Source organism: Coloeus monedula (assembly GCF_965178545.1).
Source record: "Coloeus monedula genome assembly, chromosome: 15".
Taxonomy (NCBI): domain Eukaryota; kingdom Metazoa; phylum Chordata; class Aves; order Passeriformes; family Corvidae; genus Coloeus; species Coloeus monedula.
Genome location: NC_138795.1, coordinates 9,084,778 through 9,093,672, shown reverse-complemented (window position 1 = coordinate 9,093,672; position 8,895 = coordinate 9,084,778).

Sequence of the window (8,895 nt, the reverse complement as noted above, 5' to 3'; positions counted from 1 at the left end):
GCAGGAAAGCCTGAGGAGGTGTTTTGCTGCCAATGGTGTGATGCTAGGCAGGAGAGCACATCGAGTGGAGTTTTCCTCTTGTACCTACACAGTCCAGCCCTGTGGGGATCAGTGTGGAGGTGGCCGGTGACATCTTTCCAAGCTGTTACAGAAACCAAGAAAGGAGAGCTCTCGTTTTTCTCCCTCCCAGTTGTGCACAGCCTCTCCAGTGTCAGGTCTGTATAGAACAGAATCATTAAGATTGGAAAAGACCTTTAAGATCATCACTTCCAAATATTAACCCAGCACTGCCAAGCCCACCACATGAGCCACATTTATTGAACACTTCTATAATTCTACAGAACTGGGATATCAGTGATGTGCAAATACTACATGTAGCAGATACCAATAATTTTTAAATTTTCATTATTATTTTAAGCCCTATTTCTTCTCTTAGATGCAGCATCTCTTATTAAGGTGGGACTCAAAGAAGGCAAGGCAGCCCTGAGAAACACTCTGTTGTTCTCCAGTTTCTTCACTTCCTGGAACTTAATGATTCTAAATATTTTTAATATTTTCCTAACTGCAAGAACCCACAGGGCTTGGAAAAACCCTTGGGATTATTTCAGAAGTATGGATAATACGTTGGAAAATGTACAGTAGGGAACGTGCTGGCACTTTGATGCTTTAATGGCTTTTTTTTTTTGCTTCAATAACACATTAAATGCATTGAGAGATTTTTGTGCAGAGGCCCCATGATCTGTGGGCAATGCTCACCTTGCCACGTTGAGTGTAGCATAGTAAAATGTGAAAATCTGAAATTATTGTTCTGAGCCACGTAGGGGCTTTTTGAGGCTGGCCTTGAAGTCAGAGTTTTGTCATGTTTTCAGGGAGCTGAATTTCATCCAGAGTCTGCAGGCCAACAGGAGCAGCCTTCTGGCTACGCACCTCCGGTTACGAGATGGTCTATTGACATAATGGGGTTTGTGTATCTTTTTGGCAGGCAATGCCTTCTCCTGCCTGTTCTATTTAACCAGAATTAATGAGTATCTTGGGTTTTGTTAGGTTTTTTCCTTTCTTTTTTTTTTTTTTTTAAGGAAGTTCCAATATATCATAATAAACTAAATGAATTCAGGTTTCAAAGCTTAGTGTCCCAAAATAACACAGTTGTAATTTGGCTCACGATGCTCCAACGTTTGCTCTCTTCCTGCATTACAACATGGCCTAGGGCCAACCTCAGCAGATTACTGTGCTGACGCTGGGCGTCTATCAGACCTTTAAATCAGATGGAGAAGGCCAGAAAAAACTTGCTTTTATCTGTTTTGAGGTCTGCAGGCTCTGCTCGTCAAGTGGTTTGCTCTCCAGTGATGTCACAGACTTCTCCATGGCTTACGCAGCTATGCATGGAAATGAATACTCCCCAGAAAGATATGTCAGAATAAGATTTCTTAGGGGTTTTCTACTTCATTGCTGGCTTGCTGAAAGTAAGAAGATAAATTGCAGGATAAGGAATAAAATGAGAACATATGAGAGCTAGAAATGCCTTGTGGGAGCTGTTTTCTATCTCTCTTTTTTATTTTTCATATACATGGACGATATGAATAAGTGACACTGAATTATTCCCTGAAAGTTGAGTTGCTACTTCTTGTGACTTCCTGCTCTGTAAATCTACTGTATCACATATCTACAATATTGGGCAGTGGAAAGGAGGCGAAAACAGAAAACAGATGGGGAGATATCAGCTTGGCTCATAATTCTACTCCTGAGATTCAATGGGTTTGTTTTGTGTGTGTGCCTGTCAGCGAGAGAGCAACAGCAACAGAGAGGTGTTCTTAAAAAGACTTTACTCAAAGTATCTAATGTGGGAAGATAATTGCAAGCTTATACGATGAAGTAAGAGAATTGTTTTGTTTATACAAGAGAAGATAAAGCACATATTTCTTCCATCACAATGATACATTAAAAGGAAGCAGAATATTGTGTGTAATTGCTTTTTTGGCCAGTGCTCCTGAGGCCCCTGAGGACAGGACAAGGGGTGCCTGCCCCATCTAACCCAGGACAACCCTGCTTAAATGCTTGAGGAAGGCACTTTAGCACTGCTCAGTGTAGATTAATTGAGCCAGAACTAACAAGACCCACAATAGTATCTTCACCTTTAATCAGAGAGGAGACACCAAACAAACAGTCACTGCACATGGGCATGGAGTGACAGGACAAAGGGGAGTGGTTTTAAACTGACAGAGGGCAGGGTTAGATGGGATATTAGGGGGAAATTCTTCCCTGTGAGGGTGGTGAGGCCCTGGCACACCTTGCCTGTTACAGTGCAGATACTGTAACACGCGTATCAAACAAGGAGGCCCGTGGAAAAGAAATATTTATGGACTGATTCTTGATAGATGTTTCAGAGATGTTTATTTCTCCAGCCGCCTGGCCGGGATCTGCTGAGGAACTGCTGCAATCACGGGACCCGAGGGTCCTTTGCCCACGCAGGGAACACAAACCAACCCATGGGAACGAGGCTGAGCAGGGGCAGGGAAACCCCGTGTCTGTGCCCTCAGGGCCCCTCTCCCAGGGCTGCACGGCGGGGGAGGGACCCTGACATTGCCCAGAGAGGCTGTGGCTGCCCCATTCCTGGAAGTGTTCAAGGCCAGGTTGGATGGGTTGGAGCAACCTGGTGTCAGAGACTGAAATGTTATAATTTATGGCTGGAGAAATAAACATCTCTGAAACATCTATCAAGAATCAGTCCATATGTATTTCTTTTCCACGGCCTCCTTGTTTGATACCCGTGTTACAGTATCTGCACTGTAACAAATGGTGGGTAATGCAGGCAGAACCATCCCCGATCCCTAAGGACAGCAACTGATTTGTGAGTAAACTCTGGATTTCTCTTCTTCTTTTGTTTTGCTATTCCATATCTAAACTATGGAGGAACTGTGGAAAGACTCTTGGCTCTCAGAGCCGCATATGGACATTTATCTTAAACTTGAAAAGGTTCTTGAACAACGATTTGTAAATTTTAGCTTAATTCAAGCTCAAAAGGAACTGAAACACTTCCTGGCATGGTTGTTTAAGAACTTTTTCTGTGTTTCTTGGGATTTAATTCTTACCAAAGACTTTTGGAACATTGTTTGGACACAGTTAATTTTTGAGTCAAAATATATGCCAATGGAAGAATATTTTCATGAATATTATTTAATTACCGAGACTGTTGAGCAATGTCAGCTGTGTCTTGGCGAAGGGAAGCCTGGCTCAGGGACTGTGCGACCTCGGCCACATGGACCGAGCGCTCTGCGAGCAGCAGCGAGGCAGTTCCCGCGTGCGGGCAGAGTGACACGAGCTGCAGTGTCGGCAGCGGAGCGAGGTGTGGCGGGAGCAGCGCAACCCAGCAATGCCCACCCGGCCCCGCGCAGCGCGTGGTGGAGCGAGCCCCGTGAGAGGAGCGGCACGCGGGCGAAGGCTGGCGGCAGCGGAGCGGAGCCGTGCCTACCCGAAACGCGCGCTGGAGCAGGGCATGGGGGAGTCGTCGCTCGGGGGCCCGGCCGAGACGTGGGTGCAGCCCCAGGCAGCCGCAGCGCAGCTGAGAGCAGAAGCGGCGGCACGTGGGGAGCTGAGCGGCGCGGCCCGGCCCGGCCCGCGTGGCCCCGAATGCGACCCCGGGAAGAGCGCGCAGGCACCAGCAGCCCCGATAGCCCCAGCAGCCCTGGCAGTTCCAACATGGAAGCGAGCGAAGACAAAAGAGAAAGCAAAAACGCAGCGAGACAGAAAACAGAAGCCACTCAGAAAAAGGAAAAAATCACCCTAGCTAAGGTTTTAGGAATAGTAAAATGGTATAATGTTAAACAAAATTATGGTTTTATAACGAGATGTGACAACCAGCAAGACATATTCATTCACAGAACTGCTACTAAAAAGCATAACCCTGAAAAATGCATCCCAAACTTGGGAGATGGAAAGGTGGTGGAATTCAAAATTGTGCAAGGTAGAAAAGGGTTACAAGCAGCAGAGGTCACTGGGCCTGATGGTGTTTCTGTGAAAGGCAGTATATATGCTAAAAATCATAGTCATGTTAGACAATATCTCCATTATAAGCCCCCCCTACAGTCTCCCTTTCCTAATCCCACTTTCTCTTTTTACCCTATACCCAATATGAACCCTTTCCTAAGTTTACCCCATCCCCAGTTTATTCCTAATCCATTTTTCACCCCATGGCTTCCCTATACAATTCCCTTTCCCTACAACTCCTCTCCGATGCCGAGGGGGGGATGAAAAGGGGGAGGGAAGAAATTAAATCCTCTCCTGCCTCAGTTTCCCCACAAAGCATGACCGGAGAGTCCTGTCTCCCTTCTGTCAACCTTAGATGTTCCAGAGAATCTGTTTGGACATTTAAAGACTCAGAAGGGTGGCTTGTTTTGTTTTAAAGCTATTCTTGTTATGTTTATCCAGTTGTTTTCAATGTTAAGTTCTAAATCTCTTTTGTTAAAAATAAATGGGTGAAATGTTGGGGTCCCTCTCCCCGCTGTGCAGCCCTGGCAGAGGGGCCCTGAGGGCACAGGCACGGGGTTTCCCTGCCCCTGCTCAGCCTCGTTCCCATGGGTTGGTTTGTGTTCCCTGCGCGGGCAAAGGACCCTCAGGTCCCGTGATTGCAGCAGTTCCTCAGCAGATCCCGGCCAGGCGGCTGGAGAAATAAACATCTCTGAAACATCTACCAAGAATCAGTTGAAATGTTATAATTTATGGCTAAAACATGTTCAGGAAAGACTTTTGCCTATTATAACAAAACTGTATAAAAGCTGCAGAGAAGACTACCACACCCTGACTTAGGCCCTGCACTGCTCGTTGATGGAATGAGTGACTCGGGTGTGGGCTGGGGAAAGAAGAATACATTCACACAGGGATCAAGCTTAGCGCCTTTGGGTTGGAGACCACAGCACCGGGGCTACTGATGCCTTGAGAGGCCACCTAAAAGCAGAGACTAGACAAGAATAAGGGAACAAGGGTAGGTATTTATTCAAAGGGCCTCCAAGGTACACCCTGGGCAGGCCAAAGTCTACACCCAAGATGGATCCCGAGTCACGAATTCTTCACACTTTTATAAGTTTGGGCCATTTGCATATCAGGGTTAATTGTCCAATTATAACCTCAGTTAATGATGTAATTACCCCAAGTTTGTCCCCCTTCAGGGGCTTTTTAGTTTACACATTTTGGGGTCTTGTGTCCTTGAGGTGGAAACCTAGAGAGGCTCATTATGCCTAACCAGCATGAGAGAACAGTAGTCAAGAGGCCACAAGAAACTTCAGAGTTACACACCAGGCAGTACAGGACTTGAAAAATATAAAAGTTAAAACCTAAGGCATCACTATCAGCTGCCAGGCTTGCACAGACCCTCCCACCAAAGGGTGGTGGGGAGAGAGGTTTTGGGTGTGTAGTGAAAAAGCCTCTGATGAGAGGCAGTGAACGCCCATCCTCCGCTGTGCAGACCAGCTCAGCTGTGGGCCCCTGCACCCCAGGAAAAGCTGCATCCACATGAAAGACAGCAGAGGAGGTGACATGGCCCATCAAAGGCCCCCCAAAGGGGTCCCCAGACCCTGCACCAGAGCACTGCAGATGATGCAACAGATCCAAAGTGTTGCAAGGGACAGTGTCAAACTTGCCCTCCCCAGGGGAGGCACATGGGCGTTCGCACCTGGCCCAAACATAATTAATCCATTGGATTCTTTACTTTTGGATGGCGGGCAGCGGGGGACCCACACCACCAAGAAGACCAGACGGAAGGAAGCCACAAGACGTCGTTAGGACCCTCAAAAGGGTGATCTGTCTCTACCCTGTCACTCTCTCCCTGTCCCCCCACCCCGCACACCTCATTTTCTATTTCTTTATTTTTTTCTTTTCTCTTTCTTTCTCTTTGCCTCCTTTACTATTAAATAAAACATATCAAGTTTTTGGCACCAACATCTAGCCTCGTTTGGTACTAATCAAGTTGTGGGGTATATTTATCCATTTTATTTACAGAGACCTAGTTTTCCTCACTCTTCTGTGTTTAAACCAATTTGTAACACCTGGTCTAGGATCATCTTGTTCCAACCAACCTGCAGGGACGCCTTCCACTAGACCAGGTTGCTCAGAGCCCCCTCCAACCTGCCCTGTTATGTATGTTACTGCATGTTACTGTACATATATGTATTTTACTATTTTATTAGTATGTTACTGTACATAATAATAACACTTTAAACATATAGAGGGCCTTTTGGACACAGTTTTGTGTGGAGCTGGATCATAAATCCCATTAATTCCCTGCTGTGTGTGGTAGAGGCAAGTGGGATTAGCTCTCTTCCTTTTCCAGCACACTCTGGACACATCAAATGGAGCTGTCTGCAAAGGGAAATGAGGAGGATTATGTGATCTTTATCGGGATCTTTTTACTAGACTGATGTGTGAAAGCAAGAGCATGGTGTGAAGGACCATCTGCCACATCGTTAACACATTGGACATGGAAAACAGACCCAAAAGGTAAATGCCAGAGCATTTGGGGTGAAGAAGTTGTTCCAAAAGAACTAAAAAGACACAGAAGGGAAATATATTCCCCTGATGCTAGTATGGATAGTGAAAACAGGGAACAAAGTGAGAGTGTGGGATGAGATGGGATGTATTTCACACCAGTGCATGGACAGGCTTGTGGTTACTGTCCTTTCCCACCAGTAAGTGACTCCTCTGCACTCCCAGCCCAAGCCAGGCATGTCATGGCATGACTGGCTGTCAGCACTGCAGTCACCAGGAATATTGCTCTGTGATATTCTGTGTCCACCTCTCTGGACCACGTGTTTGCTTCAGCCTCATTTGTGCTGGAGCTGCTCTGATTGCTGTGTCCCGTGCAGGACTGTGCCTCCCGCCATGGCAGCGATCCCTCCCCCTGACATTTCAGGAACACCCAGGAGTTAATTGAATGAAGGGTCACCTATTTATTCTTCTGAATAAATTCTGCTGAGTTTCACACAAAAGCACAACAAGGATGCTCAGAGCTATTTTCAGTGCTTTTTCTCGGTGTCTGTGAGAACAAGAGCAGAGGCTTCTCTGGGTGAAAAGACATTCAACCTGAAATCACCATTAAGTAGAGCTCCAAATGAAATGGAGATTCAGCCTGTTGCAGGAATGTGAGGGTCACCAAACATCACTATAACTTTTTATTTTGGGAATTAGAGATCATACTATTATGAGGATAGTGGAAATTTAATATGGCAGACAAATACAAAGAAACCACTTTTAGTACTATGTTGTTGATTATTTGCCTTGAAACTATTCCTAGAGAGGTGGAAAGGGGTTTTTTTCTCCAGAAGCTCTCCTGGCCTTTCTGTGCAGCTCACAGAACAAAGTGAAAAGTATTTATGGTCTTAATGATTCAGTCACTTCAGCCTTCAGTTTTGTTTATAGAGGAAAAGGTTTTTAAATAATAGATGTTTATTATTGCTGAAGGTTTCTTCATTTGGCTTAGTGTATGTCTTTGGCTTCCTCCCTTTTGGTGGAGCAGCTGTTATGTCTGAAATGTCTACAGAAGGGTACATTTGTGTAAGTGCAATTTTCTATGTGATTGATTTTAGAGTATTTGTATGAGTGTGTGGAGAGTCCACTGCCCATGGATTTCATTTCAAACTAAACATCCGTCTGGAAGTAGAGGTTAAAACAAGTGCAAATCAAAGCACTGGTTATTCACAAATAGGTTTGTCACAGTCTGATAGCCAAGTGTATTTAAATATTTCTTTGCAACACTTGAACTGCTCTCAAACAGATTCTAGAAGCTAATTGAAGGCTTAGTCAGTACAGAAAGTCCTGTTGGAGAGGAATAATGAATAAAGATGCACTGAAGAAGAACGAGGAGGCAGCTGGACCGGGAGGGACAGATGGGGAGGAAGTAAACCAGCAGTGGTAGATAAAACCAGTGAATTTGCCTGCATGTGACTTGTGGGACCCTGGACATGTCAGTGCTGGGCACAGCATGGCAGTGGGGCTGCCCCATCCCTCCCCACACTCACCCTGACCCCCTACAGCTGGTTGTCCCTCCTCACTCCCTGTTTGCTTAATTTCCAGGGAAACATTTCACTGGGAAAAATCTTTGTCAAGTTAATTTCCAACATTTTGGGTTCAACAAACTTCTGCTGGATATAGTACAGGGTTTGGTGTCTCAAGGACATCAACCCTCATTCTGGAAGGTTATAATAGGAACATGGTCCTGGTGAGCTCATCCCAGGACAGGCAGCCCTGTGCTCCTGGGGAAAGATGCTCTTCTGAGGATCTGGGGTTCCTGCTCCTTGAGGTGCCTGGGAGAGAAGTTCATGCATCTGTTAACCAGCTTTGTGAGTGAAAGGGACCTTGCCATTCCCAAAACAGCACTCTAGCATGTGGGGGCAAGGCAGGAGCCTACACCCAGGGACTTGCCTCTGCTACCACGTGGGATCTTTGCTGTTCTTCACAGAGAAATTGCAACTGGCTGCTGTTTTCAGGGGACTCAGCAGCTGGCAATGCCTTTGCTTGATTCCCCTCCTCTTTTAATTCCATTTTTAAAGAGCTTTAAGCCTTCCCTTGGCAAAAAATTGCAATAGCTCGTGGAGGAGGAGTTAGACCAAGGGGTCTAACTCTGGCCTGGAAAAATGCACAACCATCAGATCAGGCTTCACAGCCGAAAACATTTTCCCAGAGCCAGGGAACCAAGTCACCCCTTTCTGGGCAGAGTGTAGATCACTCCTCTCTTTTAACCAGAGCACTGGAGGCTCATAAAATCGCCTCCATTTTATAGAGGTGCAGCTGAGGTTCTCAGGCAATACTCGAGAGGGTTTAAAACATCGCCTTTTCGTCAGAAAGACCTGAGACTTCTGTTTCTTATCTTTTAGGCTGGAGTAATGAGCCTTTGCAGGTAAGATTGCA